Below are 12,869 nucleotides of genomic sequence, written 5' to 3'. Positions count from 1 at the left end.
CCTTTCCTCTCCCCAAATCCCTGGCCTCCAAGCATGGAGTGGCATTGCTTTTCAGATTTTATCTGCATGCCCACTGGGCTGGGGGAATCCAGAACACAGCATCTAGATAGTTATAAAGGTCATGAAGAGTAAGGGAACTATTTTTGCATGGTGTATATGTGGCTGGTAACAGAGCCTCTCATGCAGTGTTGTGGAACACATGTTTCTGTATATGTCTAAAGACAGGAAAAGCTCTAGGAAGTGAACTGCCCTTTTCTAACTGTGGCCCTAGAGTGAAACTTGAGCACAGCTGTGCTATGGTTCTGGCGAGAATGCTCTAGAACTCAGCTACTACCTTCAAGGTGTGATAGTTTACACTCTGCTCTCCCTGTCCTTTAAGCCAGCAGAAAGGGGAGATGGCAATCTGTCCTGTGGGTTGTCATTTCTGATTGCCACTGTGGTCCTAGTCTAGACCCTTCAGTCTAAATGGTCTTAGGCATCACAAGGTGACCCATCCTCGGTGGCTGTGCTGCTAGAGGCTAGAATTGTCACCAGTCTGGAAAGCATAGTAGCCACTGTCACCATATTTAGCGACCGTTGCTAAGGCTTGGGTTGACTTGCTTGTTTGGGGTAAGGTCTCACTAGGTAACTAGCGAGGCAGACCTTGAACTTGTAGCCTCCTGGCCTCTGCTTCTGAATATTGGGGTTATAGCCTTGTGCCATGCCCAGCTTGATTTGGTTCCTTTTCTGTAAGCATTGTGGTATGAGAGAAGGGAACATGGGGAGGAGGGAGACCATGTTTTGCTTAGAAACTTTAAGGTCTATAATATTTACTGCTAGAATCATTCGATTAGATGAGACTCAGGTGGGAGGAATGAAGCAGCTGCCCCTATATAAATTTTACTAAATACCATCATGTAGTTTTTATTTGACCATCTTTGTGGCATAAGCCAGAGTACTGTAGCATAAAGCAGTCAGGAAAATGCTCAGAACTCAGCACAGATGTAAACGCCCCCTGGGCCAATAAATCTCCCAGAGCAAAGCCCTTCAGAGTTTCCCTTTGCCTAGCTGCTGACTTTTAGCTTCTCGGGTCCCTTCAGTGGCCGACTAGCCCTACAATGACACACTCTCCAGCCAAGCAGCCTATCTGCTGGTGAAGCCCACATGCTATCAGCAGCTACATGCACCTGTGTTGCTCCTAGCATCCTCTCCAGTTCCCTGACAAAGACCTGGGTACCATGAAAGCAGAACTAAGAGAGTTGGTGAGGCCGCCCTGGAGGCTGCAAGCAGAGCTGGCTAGTAGAGCTGCCCAGCTGTTACTGATCAGGGTGCATCTCCGCACCCAGGGAGCTGAGCAGCCAGCTGAGAGTCAGTGGGCAGAGCCCAATAAAATTTCATCAAGCACCCAAAGCTTTGATCTACAATGAGGAGTGGATGGTGATGGCAATTTATTACCATATATCACTAGCAATGTAAGTAACCAAACGAAGGGTAGATTTGTTACATTTGGAAGTTTGTAGGGTTTTGTTTGGTTTGGTTTGGTCTGGTTTGTTTACAGATCATCATGAATAAGAGAAAAAATTAAGCAGTGTCGAATAAATTATGCCAAATGTCAAGAAATACATGCTGTAGAAAAGCAGATTTATTTGAAAGGAATAGCAAAGACCTTATGAGCCTCAATTGCCCAAAACAGAAAACAGAATGACTGTGAGGGGTGGATTCTTAGCAAACAAACTGTTGCTATTATACGGTTCTTTATGAATGGCTGCTAATATGCAGTGGTTATGACTGCGTGGAAGACGAAGAACACCCAGAGATGAAATGAAATTGAACTGTCAGCACAGGGAGAAATAACTCAAGATGGTTATTTTAATCTTGGAAGCGTTTGAAAGCATTTAAAACTATTTTGCAAGCATGTGCCATTGTGAGAATCTCTGGGCAGAGTAATTAAACAGTCTGATCCTACTAGAAAGCTACAGATGCGTAGATGTTCTGAAGATAGTCAAATGCGCATCGCCTGTGGTATGTGGTGCAGTAACAGCCATACCTAACAGACATGTGAGTTTTTGCTTTTACTCCTAAGGAGGAAAATAAATTGCTTTTCAATTCAACTTCAAAAATGATCTAAGACTTCAGTCTAAACAACACAAAGAACACAGAGCCAGTCTTAGCTTAATTCAGTGTATATAGCACAGTGTCCCAAAATATTTTGAATTACATTACTTTTCCTCTTTAGGACAATGGCTTTGGTGATAATCTGTCCTCTCTTTAGTTAATGGATAACAGCAGGGTTTAGTAAACATCTAGGCATGATCTCAAGGACTGACACAAAACCAAAACCTTTGCCTTTGGGTTCACAAGCATCTTCATCTAACTCTCTCTGTGTAAATCTGTCTTTGCAGTTGCGACTAATAGCAAAGACAAAGTGTTCAAGCCACCCGGCGCTGCTCTCACTCAGTGCTGCAGCCTCCTGCATCTGACCCTCAGTGTGGGAAGAGTGATAGGGAAGAACAAAGCGAGGGCTCCTGCCCCTTTGGACTCACCCAGTGGCCTAGAATAATGGTTTCCATTTCACTCTTTTCATTTATGGCCCTTCATAGAGTCTCCCAGGGAGCTCAGAAAACCACAAATGCTTATCTCCAGTGTGTAGCAACTCTGGTGTGTGAAGGATGACACACATCCCAGGGGTCCCTTTCCACGCATCTCAGGTAACTTCTGGAAGCGTCTCAGAACCCCGAGGATACCCTGTAACTTGAGTGATGCTGCTGCACCGTCCTGGGAAGAACATGGAGACTTTGACTCCTTCCCTCGCCAGTGCTGGTGCTAACATCAAGTCACTCCTGGGCTCTCAGTGACCCCAGAATGGCATGGTAGGCAAAGCCATTTTAGGGTACCTCTTAAAAAATATCTGTTCCTAAAAGATATGCATGAATAGTTATTTTCCTTTCCAGAATAAATTAATTTACTAAAATTGTAGACAAAACTCCAGAATATTCAGATAAACTGAGCTTCCCCGCTGTGACATTTTAGAAGGCTGGTAGTGTGAAGATCGTCTACAATTCCTGATTCACTTCTACACTCTCAGAAACTACTGTAAAAAAAAAATCTACTGGTATAGACTGTTTCTCAAAATACAAGTGTCCACACATCAGAAGCCAGAAGTCTGCATTTTTTTACTTAGACCCATTGCTGACGCTGAGAGCCCAGAGTGACAGATGCAGGTAACTAGCGCCTCCCAGGTTACTGACCTGTAGGGAATTAAATAAAAACTAGTATAACCAAACCTGGGTAGTTTGGTGGAGAAGCAGAGAAGAGAAAAATGGAAAAGATGATAGGCAGAAGCCTCAGAGACCTCCTGAGACCCAGAGAAGCAATGCAGAGCCCCTCCTGTCTAACTGGAAATCAGGGCTTCCCGCTCTAGCCAGGGCTGGAGAGAAAGCCACAGTGCAAGAAAAGTTACAGTGTTGCCCTCGCATCCAGCAGGTTCCATCACATGTTTCCTGCACCAGCACTATCATGTCATCTGCTTGTACTTGGCTTTCTAGTATCCTGACCCAGCCGTTGTGTGTTTTAGCTCTGGCCCCTGAAACGACACTTTTAAGACCCCTCAAGTGCTGTACCCTGAATAACAACTGATTTCTTGATCTAACAATTAGGCCCTCGATTACAGATTGTTTTTCTTCTGGATTCATGATCATTTTAAGATGCTAATGCATGGTAAGGAAATGCCAAAGACTACTTTTCATAATCTAAAATGTATTAAACGTCATATTGCAGCTGATGGTAGGCTTGCAAAGAGGGTGTGGCTTGGAGAAGTGGAAATTAGGCGAGGGATTTCCTGCACAGCCAAATGATCCAAATTCTTCTTCCACCCCTTGGAAGACCAGTGAGGCCTCAAAATAGAAACAAAGCCCCTGGGGCTGGCTTCACTCATCCTGCTGGAGTATTAACTGCTGACATGTGTTTTTAGGAAAATCGTTGCTAATGGAAACAGCTTCAGGCAAGCGGCAACGCCCAGGGTTCTCATGTGACCCTTGCCGTTCTGGGAGAACGTGACTTTACCAAGAGTCAGCCATATGTTTCAGTCAAGTTCAAGGAATTATTTTTGCTGGCCTGAGACCAGAACTGTGAAATAAATAGCAGGCATAATTAATTTTTAAGATGCGGTCAACATTATAAAGTGGGAATAAAAAAGCAGATAATAGCTACTCAAATCTGGCAGCCATGTACAAAACAAATTATAATCCATACCTAAGTCATGGTTTGTGCTTCAGATTATTTGATTTTTCCAATGGAAATGTGTCACCGAGCTCCTTCTTCTAAAGAAGGCTGCAAATGAAGGGCTTGATATGCAGGAGAGCAACAGCCGTTAACACGGTACACACTCACTGGAGGCCCAGGCGCTGAGCCACGGGTTTTGCTGAGCTGGAGTCAGACTAAGAACAATTTGGGTTTAGGGAAGACAAGTGTGGTGCCAGCAGCACGCTGGGCACATGGCTTGCATTCCTTATTGCCAAAGTGTTTGGAAAGATTCCGTCCCCTTTGCAGCATTCAGTGAGAGCTAAACAGTATCAGGCCATTGCACTCTGCCCAGTGGGGCAATAACTTTCTTGCTAAACTGTCTGTAGAGGATGTGTTTCCATAGTTCCTGAGAAGCCGTATGTGGAACTGGAGTGGATGTTATACGCCAAGGGGACATGTGGCACTTAGCAATTTCCACATCAGCATTGTGTTGTGTCATAGGAACTGAAGGAAGTGTGACAATCAGAAGACACATGGCACTGTGCATGTCTATTCCCAGCTAAAATCTGAGTTTACCATGACAGAACAATGGGTGAGATGGTTGAGGCTGCTGCAGGGTGGCCCCTGGGCTCTGTGTGGACAAAAGGCTCAGGAGCTTACCCCAGAAGACAATGAGCAGCACTGTCCAAGCATCAAGCACAGTTCCCTTACAGGGAAGCAATCGACACTCTGCACAGGATGGCTGATTGGACAATCACTGAGAAAACATTGAGCCCACACCACTTAGGATTTATACACTCGTGAAATTAACGTGGTGTTCCGTTGAGAGAGATTGACTCCCTAGTGGAGATCGTTTGTGGAGGAAGTCATGAAGTGGGGCTCGAGGTGTCAGGGAAGAGGGAGTGTCTTATATCTCCCTGCTCTGTCACCAAGAGGCACATCTGGGCCTCATTAGCTGTCAGTATGCAGCCTCCAGCTCTGGCCCAGGCATCCAGGCAGTTTTGCTTTCCCTGAGTGGTTTCTCACAATCTAAGGCCTTTCTGCCAGTCATCTAGGATATGGCCACCCAGGAAATGCCATTTGAACCATCACAGAGCAGAACGATGCTCTAACCTCTGAATAGGCTAGGCAGTCCAAATATGGGTGTTAAGAACATCTGTATTCCAATAGGGCTCACTTGATACCATGTCCTTCTAAAGGAAGGATGTTCAACGTGTATCTGAGATTACCCAGCGTGTTCTGAGAGCCCTGGTCTTCTGTGGATGTGGTTCCATTAGCCTAGGAAAATCCAGGAGTGAGGCAAGAAGGTAACAGTGTTAAACAGGTCTAGTGTGCCAACATGAAAGAACATGCCTCTCTGGATGTGATACCCAGTGGACATCTGTGCCCCTGAAATTACTGAATCTAACAGCACTTCTTTATCTCTATTCCTCGGGACTTCAGTATCCTTGAAAGAACCAAGGTAGGGCTGAGGCGGTTCATGCCAGCAACCCCAACAGTCAGACAGAAGCAGAAGGCCAGCCTGGGCTACATAGTGAGGCCCTTTCTCAAGCATACATTTCAGGCTTCTGGCCTAGCTACTCTATAGCTTGTCACAGCAGAGATGAGAAGGGTGTGGATTCTGTCTTGTTCCTGATCATTAATTAGTATGTTCCATAGTGGTGTGGCATTTCATCCTGCAGCTACCGTTGCCATCCCTTGTGGTTGGAAATACAATACCTTTGATTATCCCTCCGATTTTACAAAGTCGGTGCTTTGACTCTGGCCTTCAGCTGAGGCCTGAATTTACCAGCCGTGGATACTGGAGAAATCATTTAACCTCTGTCTCCTCATATTCAGTGGGCAGAAGATAGAAGGAGGCGTGTCATAGGAGACAACACAATTAAGCCCTGGTCAGGATGGCTGGCGCTAATCAGTCAGTGCTCAACTGAGACAGTGCTACTTCTGCTGTCACAAAGCATGGTCCTCAGATGTCCCTCTCAGGCACCCCTTAGAGTAAGAAGTCCCCTTGCTTTGAACAGTTCAAGGCATTCGTGCCTACAGATGGGTAGCACTGTGTAATCTGTGTGGAGGGGCTCTTCACAAAGCTCTTCAGCTCTGTTCAAGAAGGAAAAAGGTTAAAGGACTAGGCTCCCTACTCTGTGACACTGAGCTTTGTGAACAGGACTTGTACGCAGTTATTGCCTGTTGTCTTAGTCATTATAGAGGAAAGGACCAGGCACAGATACTCAGCGCCTCTGAATGACAGCACTATAGCAGGTGTTTGTTCATTGTGACCTGAGCCTGCAGGCCAGGAAGCAGATGGTGGTGGCTCAGTTTTTCACATGAAATGATTTAGTCAAAGTAAGAAAGCAAGTTAGGTAATCAAGCTGAAACTTGAATTCAGATCTGAGGCCAGATTTCCTGGAAAGCTGAGTTATGTGTAGCCCCTTTCCCCTCCCCCACCCCTCACTGCACTAGCATCCTCCTGTGGGCCATGCTTAAGCTAGCATAAATTTCAGATGCGGCTAATTCTTCCTGCTGGACAGGCCATAAGTAAGATGCATCATAATTAGCTATGTCTGATTGCCCTCCTGTTGTCCTGAGCTGTAGCCCCTAATTGTATAGTAGTGGGGGTTTCTCTATGGTGAGTTTTATCATTTTGACAGTTTGCTAATAAAAGGTCAGCACAGGTACAGAGCACTCTGATTTACATATGGCAAGTAAAGGAGCATTATGGGAAGTCAGCGGCTAAGGTAGGCCTGCACATTTGTTGCTATTGACACACATGCTGGGACTCCATAATTGACAAGAAATACTATTATTAAGCAGGTCTGTTGAGATAATTAGCACTCAGGGTTGCATTTTTAATCGGACTTGAGTCAGATAATTTATCACAGCAGTAGCAAGCTGTCAGGGTCACACAATAAATACTCATTAAGGCTGAATAAAGATTAACTGCAGGCTGAAAGAAAATTAGGCCAAGTAGTAACATTTGATTTCAATATTTACAGTGCTAATTTAGACTGATATTGGCAAAAAGATCAGATTCTCAAATGGAGCTCATTTGTGAGGGAAGAAGAGAGGGATGCTGTTGAGATGCCTGGGTAGGGCCTTCCTAAAGCTTAAAACTGTTCCCAGCTGATTGCCCAAAATATTCATTTTGAAAGGCTCATTTGGTGCTGCTGTTCTATGGGCTGTAGTGCCTCTGCATTAATAAGATGAAAACTCCAAACAGGAGAATCATGCATCTTGAAGGCATGCCTAATTTGTTAACATTAGATACTGCACTTTTAATTTAATGCAACTCACTTGTCTTTGGTTCATACACGGGCAGTTTATAGCACTTCAAGTTAATTAAAAACACCTACCATTAAAACATGCACCATCCTTAAAGCAAAAAGGAAGTCATTTCAGGCCACTATATTACCAGGCAAGACATTTATGTACTTGCTTATAATTTACAGTATAGTGAAGATTGGGAACCAAATGAGAACATTAGTATTTATGAATACAGTAAATTCTGTTGACAAAACTAGCGTAAAAGGTCAGAGACAGAATCCACAGTAAATGTGCAGTTTGTTTATCAGACTGAGAGGCTTAGATTTGAATAGTAAATTAGTTTCAAGGGCTGCTGCATTGGTATAAAACCCTCCTGAAAACCCAAGACCCTTGTGTGCACCCAGGCACCTGAATAACCCACCCCAGCTCCAGCAGACAGCAGCTCTCAGGGGCTGCGTTTGGCTTCATACTGTTTTTGCTGGAAGAATTTAGAGCAGCTTACCATCCTCATCAGAGAGATCTGTTAAAGCCTAATTGTGCTGTGGTCACTAAGGCTTCTCATAAGACACTGCCTCTCTCTCTCTCTGTGTGTGTGTGTGTGTGTGTGTGTGTGTGTGTGTGTGTGTGTGTGTGTGTGTGTTGCTGAGTGGGAATAAAGGTAGAGGAGCGCAGCTGAACGTTCAGTAATGAGCAGCAGGAGTCTGACAGTAGGGAAGGCACTGACAGCACCCTCCCTCCCACCCAGGATCCTGTGAGGCTTCTGAGAGCCTTTGCAGCCTTGCATAGCCATGGGCAAATGCTGTGGCTTTTCTCACAAGCCCTTCCACAGGGCCCAGAAATGAGCACGAGGAGGTCTTTGTGTTTGGGCCTGCTTTGAATGGCATGGCAGAGCTGGTACTGCATCTATAGGGATTAGGTACGTGGGAGCCACATGGCAGGAGGCAGGTTCCCATCTTCCCAGGAACCCAGTGACAGTGTACTGCTCTGTGTGATGCCGGGCCACTATAAACCGCAGTTGGAAACTGTTCCATGCCAAGGGAAATCACAGGCAATGTTGATTGATGCCTTCTCTACAGGCGGTGCAGACCTGGCTGGGAACTCAATGCTCAGGAAGGGGAGCCTGCCAGTGAGTAGGTACCTTGGAAGCCCCTTCCAGTGGTTGGTATCACTACTCCTGGTGGCATTTGCCCTGGGGCCCTTGGCTTGTCCCACCTCTGAGAGACCGCTTACTCCTTATCTACACTAGTCGGCAAGTGCTGCAGTTGCTTGGAAATGGATGTGGGAAAGAAAATGAACTGAGTTGTGAGTAATGAACTGTCTGCCAGGACGGCCATTTCTAGGGCCTTTTCTCCAGGACCACAGGGTCTCACTTTGGTTCAATACTCCTGGAGTTGGTCCTGAAGAATGAAATAAGGCTTGTGATCTCCCCTGAAAAGCATAGGACCTTTCCCCTCCCTCAGCCCTGGGGCTGTTTCTCACAGGTTGTCTCTTCCCCACCTTCCTTGTTCCCACCACACTGGTGTGGCTCCCTGTCAGTTTACCCTTGCAAAGCCAGGTAGACTCGATGGAGGTGTTCTTCCTGGAACCCCTTCCAGCAGTGAGTGCCTGTTAACCAGATGGCTCCCTAGCCCCAGGCCCCAGGGCCCAGTTTAATTTTAGTCTTTTGTTGGTGTGTCTTAGAGCATCAGCCTAGCCAGCTGCCCCTGGGGGTAACATGGAGGAATGGGTGGGAGGTAGCCCCTGCTGGATGCTGGCGGGAGTTAGGGGAGCAAAAGTAAGAACCACTCTGAAAAAAAGGTAGAGATTGGTATTTTGTGTTATATTACAAACTTAGTAAAGACAGCAACATAACTTTTAACTACTGTTAGTTGAATACTTCCTGTTGCTGGGCCACAGTTTGTTTGGAGCACTTGGCATTGTGTCAATTCACTTAACAGCTTTAAGAAAGCTAAGACAGCTTTCTTAAACCCACTTTCCAGATGTGGTAACTGAGGCACACACACTGGGGCAAGTCACTTGCCCCTACCAATAGCACCAGAGAGAAGTGAGGCTGAGAATGGTGTGCTCTAGACCGCCTTAGAAATTACTGCAAGGAGCTAGGAAAGGGGAGACAGGTTGGGTGGTTGGTTGGTTTGTTTTGTTTTGTTTTTGTTTTTAAGACAGGGTTTCTCTGTGTAGCCCTGGCTGTTCTGGAACTCACTCTGTAGACCAGGCTGGCCTCAAATTCCTTTTCCTTTTTATCCCATAAGCCCACATACTTAACATAAACCCAGCTGTCTTGTTGATTTGGGGTCTGGGCTCTTTTAAGGAGAAGTCAGGTGTTGTAAGGCTAAGGACAAAAGCACACTGTGCCAGCGTGCACAGTGGAAGGTTCCCAAAGAGAAAGGACGCAGGGGACAGAAGCCCCTCCTTCTGCGGATGGGACCTGGAAGAGTGCCCTTAGGCCCTTCTCTTGAAGAAGGAGGGTCTGGAAAATTTGTGATAGGAAAAGGAATCCTGGATGTAACCGAGCATTCCAGTTGAGCCTGATTCTGTGTGCTGAGTGTAAGCTGAGGTGGACTGCTCTGGACTGACCCGAAAAGGTGTTCATTATTTGTAGCTATGTTTAAGAAGAAAAGAAAAGTATATTTTAGTTGATGAAGAAATATCCAAAATTTTCCATTCCAGAAATTTCCCAGTGACTGACAGTGGATAGAATGAGATTATAGGGTTTTTTCATTTTGTTTTGTTTTTCATCATCTTGGGGTACTACAGATGAAGCCCAGGGCCCAGTGCATGCTGAGCAAGCACCAGCTGCTACTCCACAACATCCCTGGCCCCCAGCTTCCTCTGCATATAAATAAAATGCACAGTGTTTTCTCATCATAGCAAGATCTAGTCTTTTCAGATTCCTAGGAAATAAAGAGTAAAGTTTTAATACATGGTCCTACCTAGCCAATATCTGAGGGTTGCCCATGATATAAAGAGCTTTTTCATACCATATTGAGTCTCTTGTTAAAACAAGAGTGAACACCGATTGCTTGATCCATCCCCCTGTTTATGAGCAATAAATGTCCTTTACAGATTTGTGTGTGTTTTCAAGTCAAATTTTTTCCAGATTAGTTTCTATTCTCTTGAAGAAGAATGCTATTTTTGATAGAAAACTGAAATACAAGGATGTCATGGGTACAGCCTAGAGCAAACATTCCACAATAGTAACACGCTTTATAAGTGACCATGCTGCACCCCCTTGAGTAGATTTGACAGCCTGATGGACAGGATGGGTATTGGTCCTGAGGGCTTTAGCTAAGGAAAGCAGGCAGAGTCTGAGATAACAGCATTCACAGAGCTCTTGAGTGTGCAGAGCAGGTTTCAAGTGGTGTCTTAGTACTTTGGAGCCCACATGTGCCACTAAACTTACCTGCTTCCCCAGGGAGAGTCGTCTGCATATGAGAGCATCCTTCCCAGTACAGACTTCTGCAGCCCTAGCTCACACTAAGCCAAGGGAGCACATGCAGCCAGCACCATAGGCTAAGAATCGGGTGAAGATTTAGGCAGAAGTAAAATGGCATCTGGGGAACAGATGGAGAAAAGGTGATGGTAGAGCTAGACACCCCAGACGCCCATGTAACCTGCTGGACGAGGGGCTGCTTGAACTTGGGGTTAGCAAGCATCTCTGTGATGTCAAATATGTACTATGATTACAGTAGGAAGTAGAGTGCAAATGTGTAGAGCTCATTCTGCAGGGGATAATAGGCAGGTTTTTAATAACAGCAAATAAATCGGAACATGTAAATAGAAAGGCTGGTCTTAGGAGATGTTTCATGCCACCCACAGGCAGGATCAGTAGGCAGTCCAGAGAGAAAAGCAATCCAATCCTGAGTCTCCATCAGCACCAGCTGTCAGCTTACGGCACAAATTAACAAGCAGACCCAGTATAGCTGAACTTGTCCGTAGTCATCACACTCTATCCCTGAGAATGTGTGTTAGATATAAACCAAACAATGTATGGGGTGTGTGCTAACCGTCCCGCTTAGACCACGTAGCTAGAGTCAAGGAATGAGAACCGAAAGACTATGGTGAGCAGCCAGGCAGAATGCTCTGTTTAAAGAGTTGTTTATGAGGGGTATGTGTGCTTTGCCTGCATGTCTGTATTTACACCTTGTTTATGCCTGGTACCCACAGGGGCCCCAAAGGCCCCCATACCCTCTAGAGCTGGGTCACAGGTAGATGGTCATTACCACAGTCTAATCTTTTGTCATAATTTCTCAATGTTAGTTTTTAACTTCCCCAACCCCAGGCAACTGCTAATCCATGGTCTGTCAGTATAGATTTGCCTACACTGACCATAACTAGAATCAAAAATGGGTGACTCTATCTGGTCATTTTCACAGCATGGCAGATGCTTTCAAGGTTCATCCGTGTTCTAACAGAGCATTTTGTTTTCCCTGCCGGATAATGCTCCAGTGTATGGATGTGCAGTATTTGCCTTAGCTACTCATCAGTTGAATTGCAGCTCCACTTGGAGGATCTTCCCACTCTTTTCCAGAAGAGCTGTACCACATTACATCCCCAGGAACAACCGTTGAGGATTCCAGTCTCTCCACATCCTTGCCAACAATTATTGTTGTCTGGCTGATCATAGCCATTCTCGTGGGTCCAAAGCAGAACCTCCTGTGTCTTAAACTTGCATTTCCCTAATGACCAGTGATGCTGAGCCTCCATCAGAAGTGATGCTGAGCATCCATAGATGCTCACTAGCCATTTGTACGTGGTCTTTGAGGGTATCTATGTCCAGATGCTGTTTTCCACTATTTAATTGGGTTGTCTATCCTGCTATGGTTGAGTTGTAAAATTCTTTCTCTGCTTTGTACACAGACCTTACTAGATACATGCTCTGCATATGTCCCTGCCTTCCTGTGGGCGTCCTGCACTGATGGTGTCATTTATACTGGAGCCTTTATTTTTAGTATGGCTTTGTTAATGGTTTTGTATGGCTCCTCCTCCTCTTCCTCCTCTTCTTCCTCTTCCTCCTCTTCTACTTTTTCCTAACCCAAAGCCCTGTGTCCCTCCTGTGGTTTCACACTCTCAGGTCTTAGATTGCAGACCAATAGCCTATATATTTAATTTATTCAAATCAATTTTGAACTTTACAGTTTCTGTAGAATAGGTTTTTTTTTCCCCAGATGAGATATTCGAGCAGAATACTATGGCTCCAGAGTCTACATCAAGTGTTTCATCTGGCAAACTGCATTTATCTTAGCAGTCCAGATGAAGTGTATCTAGAGTCTATCTCTATATAGTATGTTTGCAACATGAATTCCTTATTGTCTTACCAGTTGTTTTCAATGCTGTTGAAATGCCCCTTCGGTGGTGCTATAGCATTTGCTTGTGTCTCTGTCTTCCTT

At 45.2% G+C, this 12,869-nt stretch overlaps 1 protein-coding gene across 4 annotated transcripts in view; it reads left to right on the top strand.

Annotated features, from left to right (window-relative positions):
- Positions 1-12,869, top strand: part of Jazf1 (JAZF zinc finger 1) — a 300,560-nt gene that overhangs the window by 202,552 nt on the left and 85,139 nt on the right. The gene's annotated exons all lie outside the window — the stretch shown is intronic.

Source organism: Mus musculus, chromosome 6 (assembly GCF_000001635.26).
Source record: "Mus musculus strain C57BL/6J chromosome 6, GRCm38.p6 C57BL/6J".
In the NCBI taxonomy this organism is placed as follows: domain Eukaryota; kingdom Metazoa; phylum Chordata; class Mammalia; order Rodentia; family Muridae; genus Mus; species Mus musculus.
This window is presented reverse-complemented; position numbering and strand designations above follow the sequence as displayed.